The sequence below is a fragment of the Scyliorhinus torazame genome, chromosome 14 (assembly GCF_047496885.1).
Source record: "Scyliorhinus torazame isolate Kashiwa2021f chromosome 14, sScyTor2.1, whole genome shotgun sequence".
Classification (NCBI taxonomy): domain Eukaryota; kingdom Metazoa; phylum Chordata; class Chondrichthyes; order Carcharhiniformes; family Scyliorhinidae; genus Scyliorhinus; species Scyliorhinus torazame.
Genome location: NC_092720.1, coordinates 2446778 through 2460186, shown reverse-complemented (window position 1 = coordinate 2460186; position 13409 = coordinate 2446778).

Below are 13409 nucleotides of genomic sequence, written 5' to 3'. Positions count from 1 at the left end.
AGTTTGTTAGGAGCATCCAGGAGGGCTTCTTAAAACAATATGTAGACAGTCCAACTAGGGAAGGGGCGGTACTGGACCTGGTATTGGGGAATGAGCCTGGCCAGGTGGTAGAGGTTTCAGTAGGGGAGAATTTCAGGAACAGTAACCACAATTCAGTAAGTTTTAAAGTGCTGGTGGACAAGGATAAGAGTGGTCCTAGGGTGAATGTGCTAAATTTGGGGAAGGCTAATTATTACAATATTAGGCGGGAACTAGAACAAAGAAAAAAGAACAAAGAAATGTACAGCACAGGAACAGGCCCTTCGGCCCTCCAAGCCCGTGCCGACCATACTGCCCGACTAAACTACAATCTTCTATACTTCCTGGGTCCGTATCCTTCTATTCCCATCCTATTCATATATTTGTCAAGATGCCCCTTAAATGTCCCTATCGTCCCTGCTTCCACTACCTCCTCCGGTAGTGAGTTCCAGGCACCCACTACCCTCTGCGCAAAAAACTTGCCTCGTACATCTACTCTAAACCTTGCCCCTCTCACCTTAAACCTATGCCCCCTAGTAATTGACCCCTCTACCCTGGGGAAAAGCCAGGGAACTGGAACTGATGAAATTAGATTGGGGGCGGATGTTTGAGGGCAAATCGACATCTGACATGTGGGAGGCTTTCAAGTGTCAGTTGAAAGGAATTCAGGACCGGCATGTTCCTATGAGGAAGAAGGATAAATACGGCAATTTTCGGGAACCTTGGATAACGAGAGATATTGTAGGCCTCGTCAAAAAGAAAAAGGAGGCATTTGTCAGGGCTAAAAGGCTGGGAACAGACGAAGCCTGTGTGGAATATAAGGAAAGTAGGAAGGAACTTAAGCAAGGAGTCAGGAGGGCTAGAAGGGGTCACGAAAAGTCATTGGCAAATAGGGTTAAGGAAAATCCCAAGGCTTTTTACACGTACATAAAAAGCAAGAGTGACCACAATTCTGTGACTTTCACTTTCGTAATGGAGAGGGATAGGTGCGTGCAACAGGGCAAGGTTTACAATTGGGGGAAGGGTAAATACGATGTTGTCAGACAAGAATTGAAGTGCATAAGTTGGGAACATAGGCTGTCAGGGAAGGACACAAGTGAAATGTGAGGAAAAAGGAGACTTATGTAAGGCTGAGGAAACAAGTTTCAGACAGGGCGTTGGAGGGATACAAGATAGCCAGGACGGAACTGAAGAAAGGGATTAGGAGAGCTAAGAGAGGGCATGAACAATCTTTGGCGGGTAGGATCAAGGAAAACCCCAAGGCCTTTTACACAGATGTGAGAAATATGAGAATGACTAGAGCGAGGGTAGGTCCAATCCAGGACAGTAGCGGGAGATTGTGTATTGAGTCTGAAGAGATAGGAGAGGTCTTGAACGTGTACTTTTCTTCTGTATTTACAAATGAGAGGGGCCATATTGTTGGAGAGAACAGTGTGAAACAGACTGATAAGCTTGAGGAAATACTTGTTAGGAAGGAAGATGTGTTGGGCATTTTGAAAAACATGAGGATAGACAAGTCCCCCGGGCCTGACGGGATAAATCCAAGGATTCTATGGGAAGCAAGAGATGAAATTGCAGAGCCGTTGGCAATGATATTTTCGTCCTCACTGTCAACAGGGGTGGTACCAGGGGATTGGAGAGTGCCGAATGTCGTGCCCCTGTTCAAAAAAGGGAATAGGGATAACCCTGGGAATTACAGGCCAGTTAGTCTTACTTCGGTGGTAGGCAAAGTCATGGAAAGGGTACTGAAGGATAGGATTTCTGAGCATCTGGAAAGATACTGCTTGATTAGGGATAGTCAGCACGGATTTGTGAGGGGTAGGTCTTGCCTTACAAGTCTTATTTAATTCTTTGAGGAGGTGACCAAGCATGTGGATGAAGGTAAAGCAGTGGATGTAGTGTACATGGATTTTAGTAAGGCATTTGCTAAGGTTCCCCATGGTAGGCTTCTGCAGAAAGTAAGGAGGCATGGGATAGTGGGAAATTTGGCCAGTTGGATAACGAACAGGCTAACCCATAGAAGTCAGAGAGTGGTGGTGGATGGCAAATATTCAGCCTGGATCCCAGTTACCAGTGGAGTACCGCAGGGATCAGTTCTGGGTCCTTTGCTGTTTGTGATTTTCATTAATGACTTGGATGAGGGAGTTGAAGAGTTGGTCAGTAAATTTGCAGACGATACGAAGATTGGTGGAGTTGTGGATAGTGAGGAGGACTGTTGTCGGCTGCAAAGAGACATAGATAGGATGCAGAGCTGGGCTGAGAAGTGGCAGATGGAGTTTAACCCTGAAAAGTGTGAGGTTGTCCATTTTGGAAGGACAAACATGAATGTGGAATACAGGGTTAACGGTAGAGTTCTTGGCAATGTGGAGGAGCAGAGAGATCTTGGGGTCTATGTTCATACATCTTTGAAAGTTGCCACTCAAGTGGATAGAGCTGTGAAGAAGGCCTATGGTGTGCTCGCGTTCATTAACAGAGGGATTGAATTTAAGAGCCGTGAGGTGATGATGCAGATGTACAAAACTTTGGTAGGGCCACATTTGGAGTACTGTGTACAGTTCTGGTTGCCTCATTTTAGGAAGGATGTGGAAGCTTTTGAAAAAGTGCAAAGGAGATTTACCAGGATGTTGCCTGGAATGGAGAGTAGGTCTTATGAGGAAAGGTTGAGGGTGCTAGGCCTTTTGTCATTAGAACGGAGAAGGATGAGGGGCGACTTGATAGAGGTTTATAAGATGATCAGGGGAATAGATAGAGTAGACAGTCAGAGACATTTCCCCCGGGTGGAACAAACCATTACAAGGGGACATAAATTTAAGGTGAATGGTGGAAGATATATGGGGGATGTCAGAGGTAGGTTCTTTACCCAGAGAGTAGTGGGGGCATGGAATGCACTGCCTGTGGAAGTAGTTTAGTCGGAAACATTATGGACCTTCAAGCAGCTATTGGATAGATACATGGATTACGGTAAAATGATATAGTGTAGATTTATTTGTTCTTAAGGGCAGCACGGTAGCATTGTGGATAGCACAATTGCTTCACAGCTCCAGGGTCCCAGGTTCGATTCCGGCTTGGGTCACTGTCTGTGCGGAGTCTGCACATCCTCCCCGTGTGTGCGCGGGTTTCCTCCGGGTGCTCCGGTTTCCTCCCACAGTCCAAAGATGTGCAGGTTAGGTGGATTGGCCATGATAAATTGCCCTTAGTGTCCAAAATTGCCCTTAGTGTTGGGTGGGGTTACTGGGTTATGGGGATCGGGTGGAGGTGTTGACCTTGGGTGGGGCGCTCTTTCCAAGAGCCGGTGCAGACTCGATTCTGCACTGTAAATTCTATGATAATCTATGATATCTGGATTTCCAGAAAGCTTTTGACAAGGTGCCACAAGGTAAATCTCCCTTCTCATCTTCCAAAGGACCAATATTTACCTTAGCCACTCTTCTTTGTCTTTTATATTTGTAGAAGCTTTTACTATCTGCTTTTATGTTCTGAGCAAGTTTACTTTCATAGTCTACCTTACTCTTCTTTATGGCTTTTTTAGTAGCTTTCTGTTGTCCCCTAAAAACTTCCCAGTCCTCTAGTCTCCCACTAATTTTTGCCACTTTGTATGTTTTTTCCTTCAATTTGATACTCTCCCTCACCTCCTTAGATATCCACGGTCGATTTTTCCCCTTTCTACCATCTTTCTTTTTTGTCGGTATGAACCTTTCCTGAACTTTTCGCAAATTATTTTCTCTCTTACCCTTTCTCTTAATTTTCCTTGTCTTTGAACCCATATCTCTACATCGTGGACCGAAGGGCCTGTACTGCGCTGTATTGTTCTATGTTCTATGTTCTATAATAACCTGTCACGTAACCTGCTGCCTTGCTCTCCATTAACCATTATACTGTCCATAGCTTTACCCTTCCCTTCCCCCCAACTTGCTAGTTTAAAGTCCTTGTGACCAACCTATTTATCCTATTCGCTAGAACACTGGTCCCAGAATGGTTCAGGTGAAGACCGTCCCAACGGCACAGGTGCCTCCTGCCCCGGTACTGATGCCAATGCCCCATGAAATGGAATCCCTCTTTCCCGCACCACTCCTTTAGCCACGTGTTAACTTCCCTAATTTTTTCAAGCCTATGCCAATTGGCACTTGGCTTGGGTAGTAATCCAGAGATTATAACCCTGGAGGACCTGTTCTTTAATTTAGTCCCTAGTGTTTGATAATCCCCAAACAGGTCCTCTTTCCTAGTCTTACCTATGTTGTTAGTCCCAACGTGGACCACAACAACTGGATCCTCCCCCTCCCTCTCCAAAATCCTTTCAAGCCGATCAGAGATGTCCCTCACCCTGGCACCGGGCAGGCAACATACCATGCGGGACTCTCGATCTGGCTTACAAAGGATGCCATCAATCCCCCTAATTATAGAATCCCCTACAACTACCACTTGTCTTTTTGCTCCCCCCTCTTGAATGGCTTCCTGTACCACGGTGCAGTGGTCAGTCAACGCATCCTCCCTACAGCCCTCTTCCTCATCCACACAGGGAGCAAGTACCTCATACCTGTTGGACAAGGTCAAGGGCTGAGGCTCCTCAACTCCTAAACTCAGGATCCCCCTACCTGCCTCCCTTGCAGTCACACCACTCTGTCCCTGACCACTGACCGAATTAACAGTACTTATTCTATCGGGTGTGACTGTCTCCTGAAACAAAGCGTCCAGGTAATTTTCCCCCTCCCTGATGTGCCGCAGTGTGTGCAGCTCGGTCTCCAGCTCATCAATTCTGAGCCAAAGTTCTTCGAGCAGCCAACACTTGCTGCATATGTGGTCACTGACAGTCTCAATGGGATCCACCAGTTCCATCATCATACAGCAACAGCACATCACCTGTCCAGCCATATTCAAATAGTTAATTCATTTAAATAATTTTTTTCTTTTTTTTTTAATAGATCCTCAAGGATACACCTGAACACCAACAAAAACACAGCCCTCTCTCGCCACTCACCCGAACTCAGTCACTCACCTAAACTCAGATGCACTCTGAAATGATAAGGGGCATAGACAGAGTGGATAATCAGAGACTTTTCCCCAGGGTAGAGGGGTCAATTACTAGGGGGCATAGGTTTAAGGTGAGAGGGGCAAGGTTTAGAGTAGATGTACGAGGCAAGTTTTTACACAGAGGGTAGTGGGTGCCTGGAACTCGCTGCCGGAGGAGATGGTGGAAGCAGGGACGATAGTGACGTTTAAGGGGCATCTTGACAAATACATGAATAGGATGGGAATAGAGGGATACGGACCCAGGAAGTGTAGAAGATTGTAGTTTAGTCGGGCAGCATGGTCGGCACGGGCTTGGAGGGCCGAAGGGCCTGTTCCTGTGTTGTACATTTCTTTGTTCTTTGGTTTTTGGACCGAGGGACGGGAATGGGTGGAGGTATCGATGAGTTGGAATGCACTGGAATAGTTGAGGAGCCACATATTAATGGACATATGAACGAGAGTTTCAGCTGTAGATTTGTTGCGAGGTGTTCTGGAAATAGGCACAAATGTGAAATTGAAATCTCAAATTTGACACCAACATTGTGAACAGGTGTGAAAGACGCGCTGTCAGGTGAATTGGACATTCTGAATTCTCCCTCTGTGTACCCGAATAGGAGCTGGAATGTGGTGACTAGGGGATTTTCAAAGTCGCTTCATTACAGTGTTAATGTAAGCCTACTTGTGACAATAAAGATTATTATTATTGGAGCTTAAATCCCAGACCATTGCCCGGGAAAGGGATGGGGTTGGTATGTTGGGATTGGGATTGGAGCAGAGATCATAAACAATGGCTTCAATCTTCCAGTGGCGTGTCTCTGAGGATCAGCTTGTCAATGAGCCAGAGCTGGAACAGGGTGACAAAAGCTGGAGATATTCGCTGGACATTTACAACTGCCCCTGTCCAGTAATGTCCACCAGTCACTGTTACAACCTTGTCTCTTTTATTTATTTATTCACTGGCAGCCTCAGGAAACTTTTATTTAAAAAGAAAATAAGTGATTTACTTTTTACTCACTTGATTTCTGCTCCCCCAGGATTCCTCATCCTTAATTAGTGCCATGACATCGCTGAGTTTCCACAGGCTCTTCCACCCCTTCAACTGTGACGTCCCTGTCACAGATTTGGAGAAGTTTGAATCAAGCTGGTGTCTCACTGCTTTGGCCACTTGCTGAGTTTTAACCCCAGACAGACACATCTGCCGGAACACATGTCAGCGCCCAATTCCATTTTCATAAAGAACACTCTCTTTAAATGGAACAGGTTTCTTTTAAATCATACTTGTCCCCAGTTATTTAAGATGACCTCCTTATTATTTTGTTCTGGCAGCTATAGAATTTTACATGCATTCGTGACTCATAACCATTTCACAAAAGTCTCCAGATGGATTATGAGTGCCTTTATAAAACTAAGAATAAATAAGCATGTCACCACACAAACATTAACAGGTCTTCCGCTCCCAGCCAAGAGGCTGGAAAGACATTTCCCATTCACAGCTTCACAGGTTATTTTCGTTGTAATGAGGGCTTGTTCCACGGCACCTGGTCATTATGGCAGAATGGGTTTTACAAAGCAGGTCATTGCAGGCAATGCACAATCATGGGGCAGAATGTCAGAGGAACAGGCTGGGGAGACAGGGGCAGCAGGTCAGAGTGAGGGGGTGAGGGGATTGGGGGGGGGGGGTGGTGGTGAGAGCAGCTGCACCAGTTAGTCCCAGACTCACAATAAGGGCAGCTGGTTCGAATGATTCACCCAGCAACCAGTATTACCCAAGCTATTCATTTCCTTCACGCCTATCCCCTCAATCAACAGAAAATTACTTGGCCAAGTGTGAACCAATAAAGGACCATGGTGTGGAGATGCCGGCGTTGGACTGGGGTGAGCTCAGTAAGAAGTCTTACAACACCAGGTTAAAGTCCAACAGGTTTGTTTCGAATCACTAGCTTTCGGAGCACTGCACCCTCGTCAGATGAAGGACAGACTGAAAGACAGAATAAAGGACAGACTGCATAGCTTGTTCAGAGAAAATTGTTTCACTGACTTGATTGACTTGTTTGATGAAGTCACGAATGCAGTGGATGAAGCAGTGCAGTTATGCTGTCTATATGGATTTTGATTTAGCAAACGTGACACCACTGTTTAAAAAAGGAGGTCGGCAGAAAGCGGGTAATTATAGGCCAGTTCGCGTAACTTCGGAAGTAGGGAAGATGCTGGAATCTATCATCAAGGAAGAAATAGCGAGGCATCTGGATGGAAATTGTCCCATTGGGCAGACGCAGCATGAGTTCATAAAGGGCAGGTCGTGCCTAACTAATTTAGTGGAATGTTTTGAGGACATTACCAGTGCGGTAGATAACGGGGAGCCAATGGGATATATGTGGTATATTGGGCAGCACGGTAGCATTGTGGATAGCACAATTGCTTCACAGCTCCAGGGTCCCAGATTCAATTCCGGCTTGGGTCACTGTCTGTGCGGAGTCTCCACATCCTCCCCGTGTGTGCGTGGGTTTCCTCCGGGTGCTCCGGTTTCCTCCCACAGTCCAAAGACGTGCAGGTTAGGTGGATTGGCCATGATAAATTGCCCTTAGTGTCCAAAGTTGCCCTTAGTGTTGGGTGGGGTTACTGGGTTATGGGGATCGGGTGGAGGTGTTGACCTTGGGTGGGGTGCTCTTTCCAAGAGCTGGTGCAGACTCGATTCTGCACTGTAAATTCTATGATAATCTATGATATCTGGATTTCCAGAAAGCTTTTGACAAGGTGCCACACAAAAAGTTGCTGCATAAGATAAAGATGCATGGCATTAAGGGGAAAGTAGTAGCATGGATAGAGGATTGGTTAATTAATAGAAAGCAAAGAGTGGGGATTAATGGGTGTTTCTCTGGTTGGCAATCAGTAGCTAGTGGTGTCCCTCAGGGATCAGTGTTGTGCCCACAATTGTTCACAATTTACACAGATGATTTGGAGTTGGGGACCAAGGGCAGTTTGTCCAAGTTTGCAGACGACACTAAGATAAGTGGTAAAGCAAAAAGTGCAGAGGATACCGGAAATCTGCAGAGTGATTTGGATAGGCTAAGTGAATGGGCTAGGGTCTGGCAGATGGAATACAATGTTGACAAATGTGAGGTTATCCATTTTGGTAGGAATAACAGCAAACGGGATTATCATATAAAGGATAAAATATTAAAACATGCTGCTGGATTGGATTGGATTGGATTGGATTTGTTTATTGTCACGTGTACCGAGGTACAGTGAAAAGTATTTTTCTGCGAGCAGCTCAACAGATCATTAAGTACATGGGTAGAAGTGGAATAAAAGAAAATACATAATAGGGCAACACAAGGTATACAATGTAACTACATAAGCACCGGCATCGGGTGAAGCATACAGGGTGTAGTGTTAATGAGGTCAGTCCATAAGAGGGTCATTTAGGAGTCTGGTGACAGTGGGGAAGAAGCTGTTTTTGAGTCTGTTCGTGCGTGTTCTCAGACTTCTGTATCTCCTGCCCGATGGAAGAAGTTGGAAGAGTGAGTAAGCCGGATGGGAGGGGTCTTTGATTATGCGGAAAGCGTCATAGATCGCAGTTATGTAAATGTGGTCACACCCAAGGTGCAGGCAGAGAAATGGGCGACCACCAGAAAGGGCAGGCAGTCAGTGCAGGAATCCCCTGTGGTTGTCCCCCTCTCGAACAGATATACCCCTTTGGATACTGTCGGGGGGGATAGCCTATCAGGGGAAAACAGCAGCAGCCAGAGCAGTGGCACCACGGCTGGCTCTGATGTTCAGAAGGGAGGGTCAAAGCGCAGAAGAGTAATAGTAATAGGGGACTCTACAGTCAGGGGCACAGATAGGCGCTTCTGTGGACGTGAAAGAGACTCAAGGATGGTATGTTGCCTCCCTGGTGCCAGGGTCCAGGATGTCTCCGAACGGGTAGAGGGAATCTTGAAGGGGGAGGGCAAACAGGCAGAGGTCGTTGTACATATTGGTACTAACGACATAGGCAGGAAGGGGCATGAGGCCCTGCAGCAGGAGTTCAGGGAGCTAGGCAGAAAGTTAAAAGACAGGACCTCGAGGGTTGTAATCTCGGGATTACTCCCTGTGCCACGTGCCAGTGAGGCTAGAAATAGGAAGATAGAGCAGACAAACACGTGGCTAAACAGCTGGTGTAGGAGGGAGGGTTTCCGTTATCTGGACCACTGGGAGCTCTTCCGGGGCAGGTGTGACCTGTATAAGATGGACGGGTTGCATCTAAACCGGAGAGGCATAAATATCCTGGACGCGAGGTTTGCTAGTGTCACACGGGAGGGTTTAAACTAGTATGGCAGGGGGGTGGGCACGGGAGCAATAGGTCAGAAGGTGAGAGCATTGAGGGAGAACTAGGGAATAGGGACAGTGTGGCTATGAGGCAGAGCAGACGGGGACAAGTTGCTGAACACAGCGGGTCTGGTGGCCTGAAGTGCATATGTTTTAATGCAAGGAGCATTACGGGTAAGGCAGATGAACTTAGAGCTTGGATTACTACTTGGAACTATGATGTTGTTGCCATTACAGAGACCTGGTTGAGGGAAGGGCAGGATTGGCAGCTAAACGTTCCAGGATTTAGATGTTTCAGGCGGGATAGAGGGGGATGTAAAAGGGGAGGCGGAGTTGCGCTACTTGTTCGGGAGAATATTACAGCTATACTGCGAGTGGACACCTCAGAGGGCAGTGAGGCTATATGGGTAGAGATCAGGAATAAGAAGGGTGCAGTCACAATGTTGGGGGTATACTACAGGCCTCCCAACAGCCAGCGGGAGATAGAGGAGCAGATAGGTAGACAGATTTTGGAAAAGAGTAAAAACAACAGGGTTGTGGTGATGGGAGACTTCAACTTCCCCAATATTGACTGGGACTCACTTAGTGCCAGGGGCTTAGACGGGGCGGAGTTTGTAAGGAGCATCCAGGAGGGCTTCTTAAAAAAATATGTAAACAGTCCAACTAGGGAAGGGGCGGTACTGGACCTGGTATTGGGGAATGAGCCCGGCCAGGTGGTAGATGTTTCAGTAGGGGAACATTTCGGTAACAGTGACCACAATTCAGTAAGTTTTAAAGTACTGGTGGACAAGGATAAGAGTGGTCCGAGGATGAATGTGCTAAATTGGGGGAAGACTAATTATAACAATATTAGGCGGGAACTGAAGAACATAGATTGGGGGCGGATGTTTGAGGGCAAATCAACATCTGACATGTGGGAGGCTTTCAAGTGTCAGTTGAAAGGAATACAGGACAGGCATGTTCCTGTGAGGAAGAAAGATAAATACGGCAATTTTCGGGAACCTTGGATGACGAGTGATATTGTAGGCCTCGTCAAAAAGAAAAAGGAGGCATTTGTCAGGGCTAAAAGGCTGGGAACAGACGAAGCCTGTGTGGCATATAAGGAAAGTAGGAAGGAACTTAAGCAAGGAGTCAGGAGGGCTAGAAGGGGTCATGAAAAGTCATTGGCAAATAGGATTAAGGAAAATCCCAAGGCTTTTTACACGTACATAAAAAGCAAGAGGGTAGCCAGGGAAAGGGTTGGCCCACTGAATGATAGGCAAGGGAATCTATGTGTGGAGCCAGAGGAAATGGGCGAGGTACTAAATGAATACTTTGCATCAGTATTCACCGAAGAGAAGGAATTGGTAGATGTTGAGTCTGGAGAAGGGGGTGTAGATAGCCTGGGTCACATTGTGATCCAAAAAGACGAGGTGTTGGGTGTCTTAAAAAATATTAAGGTAGATAAGTCCCAGGGCCTGATGGGATCTACCCCAGAATACTGAAGGAGGCTGGAGAGGAAATTGCTGAGGCCTTGACAGAAATCTTTGGATCCTCGCTGTCTTCAGGGGATGTCCCAGAGGACTGGAGAATAGCCAATGTTGTTCCTCTGTTTAAGAAGGGTAGCAAGGATAATCCCGGGAACTACAGGCCGGTGAGCCTTACTTCAGTGGTAGGGAAATTTCTGGAGAGAATTCTTCGAGACAGGATCTACTCCCATTTGGAAGCAAATGGACGTATTAGTGAGAGGCAGCACGGTTTTGTGAAGGGGAGGTCGTGTCTCACTAACTTGATAGAGTTTTTCGAGGAGGTCACTAAGATGATTGATGCAGGTAGGGCAGTATATGTTGTCTATATGGACTTCAGTAAGGCCTTTGACAAGGTCCCTCATGGTAGACTAGTACAAAAGGTGAAGTCACACGGGATCAGGGGTGAACTGGCAAGGTGGAAACAGAACTGGCTAGGCCATAGAAGGCAGAGGGTAGCAATGGAGGGATGCTTTTCTAATTGGAGGGCTGTGACCAGTGGTGTTCCACAGGGATCAGTGCTGGGACCTTTGCTCTTTGTAGTATATATAAATGATTTGGAGGAAAATGTAACTGGTCTGATTAGTAAGTTTGCAGATGACACAAAGGTTGGTGGAATTGCGGATAGCGATGAGGATTGTCTGAGGATACAGCAGGATTTAGATTGTCTGGAGACTTGGGCGGAGAGATGGCAGATGGAGTTTAATCCGGACAAATGTGAGGTAATGCATTTTGGAAGGGCTAATGCAGGTAGGGAATATACAGTGAATGGTAGAACCCTCAAGAGTATTGAAAGTCAAAGAGATCTAGGAGTACAGGTCCACAGGTCATTGAAAGGGGCAACACATGTGGAGAAGGTAGTCAAGAAGGCATACGGCATGCTTGCCTTCATTGGCCGGGGCATTGAGTATAAGAATTGGCAAGTCATGTTGCAGCTGTATAGAACCTTAGTTAGGCCACACTTGGAGTATAGTGTTCAATTCTGGTCGCCACACTACCAGAAGGATGTGGAGGCTTTAGAGAGGGTGCAGAAGAGATTTACCAGAATGTTGCCTGGTATGGAGGGCATAAGCTATGAGGAGCGATTGAATAAACTCGGTTTGTTCTCACTGGAACGAAGGAGGTTGAGGGGCGACCTGATAGAGGTATACAAAATTATGAGGGGCATAGACAGAGTGGATAGTCAGAGGCTTTTCCCCAGGGTAGAGGGGTCAATTACTAGGGGGCATAGGTTTAAGGTGAGAGGGGCAAGGTTTAGAGTAGATGTACGAGGCAAGTTTTTTACGCAGAGGGTAGTGGGTGCCTGGAACTCACTACCGGAGGAGGTAGTGGAAGCAGGGACGATAGGGACATTTAAGGGGCGTCTTGACAAATATATGAATAGGATGGGAATAGAAGGATGCGGACCCATGAAGTGTAGAAGATTGTAGTTTAGTCGGGCAGTATGGTCGGCACGGGCTTGGAGGGCCGAAGGGCCTGTTCCTGTGCTGTACATTTCTTTGTTCTTTGTTTGTTCTTTGTTCTTAATACGCCCCCGACCTCTGCATCAGCAACCTCCCGGTCCTCAGGTCCGCCAGCCAGTTCCAGGGCCCTTTCCTCGTGTTCAGTCAGTGGCCTCTCATCAGCGGGGCCTCCTCCAGTCCTCACATGCTCCCTGGTGTTGTGTGCGCGCTTCTCCAGTGGGGGGTTGGGTGGCAGGGGTAAAAGGCAACAGTGTTAGACAGGTATATGAATGCACGCCATCGGTTGCGCGTGTATTGCAGAGGTTAAGGTGAGGGCTGGATTCACTTGGGGATATGGGGGATATGGGGGAGGGGGGGATATGGGCGAGGGGGGATATGGGGGATATGGAGGAGGAGGGATATGGGGAGGGGGGATATGGGGGAGGGGGGAATATGGGGGAGGGGGGATATGGGGTGGGGGGGCTATGGGGGAGGGAGGATATGGGGGAGGGGGGATATGGGGGAGGGGGGATATGGTGGAGGGGGGATATGGTGGAGGGGGGATATGGGGGAGGGGGGATATGGGGGATATGTGGGAGGGGGATATGGGGATATGGCGGAGGGGGGATATGGGGAATATGGGGAAGGGGGATATGGGGGAGGGGGATATGGGGAGGGGGATATGGGGGAATATGGGGAGGGGGATATGGGGGAGGGGGGATATGGGGGAGGGGGATATGGGGGATATGGGGAGGGGGATATGGGGAGGGGGTAGTGGGGAGGGGGCAAATGGGGGAGGGGGGAGATGGGGATATGGGGGAGGGGGATATGGGGAGGGGGATATGGGGAGGGGGGATATGGGGGAGGGGGAGATATGGGGGATATGGGGAGGGGGGATATGGGGAGGGGGGATATGGGGGATATGGGAGAGGGGGGATATGGGGGAGGGCGGATATGGGGGATATGGGGGAGGGGGATATGGGGAGGGGGATATGGGAAAGGGGGGATATGGGGGATATGGGGAGGGGGATATGGGGGAGGGGCGGATATGGGGGAGGGGATATGGGGGTATATTGGGGAGGGGGGTATGGGGAGGGTGGATATGGGGATATGGGGAAGCGGGGATATG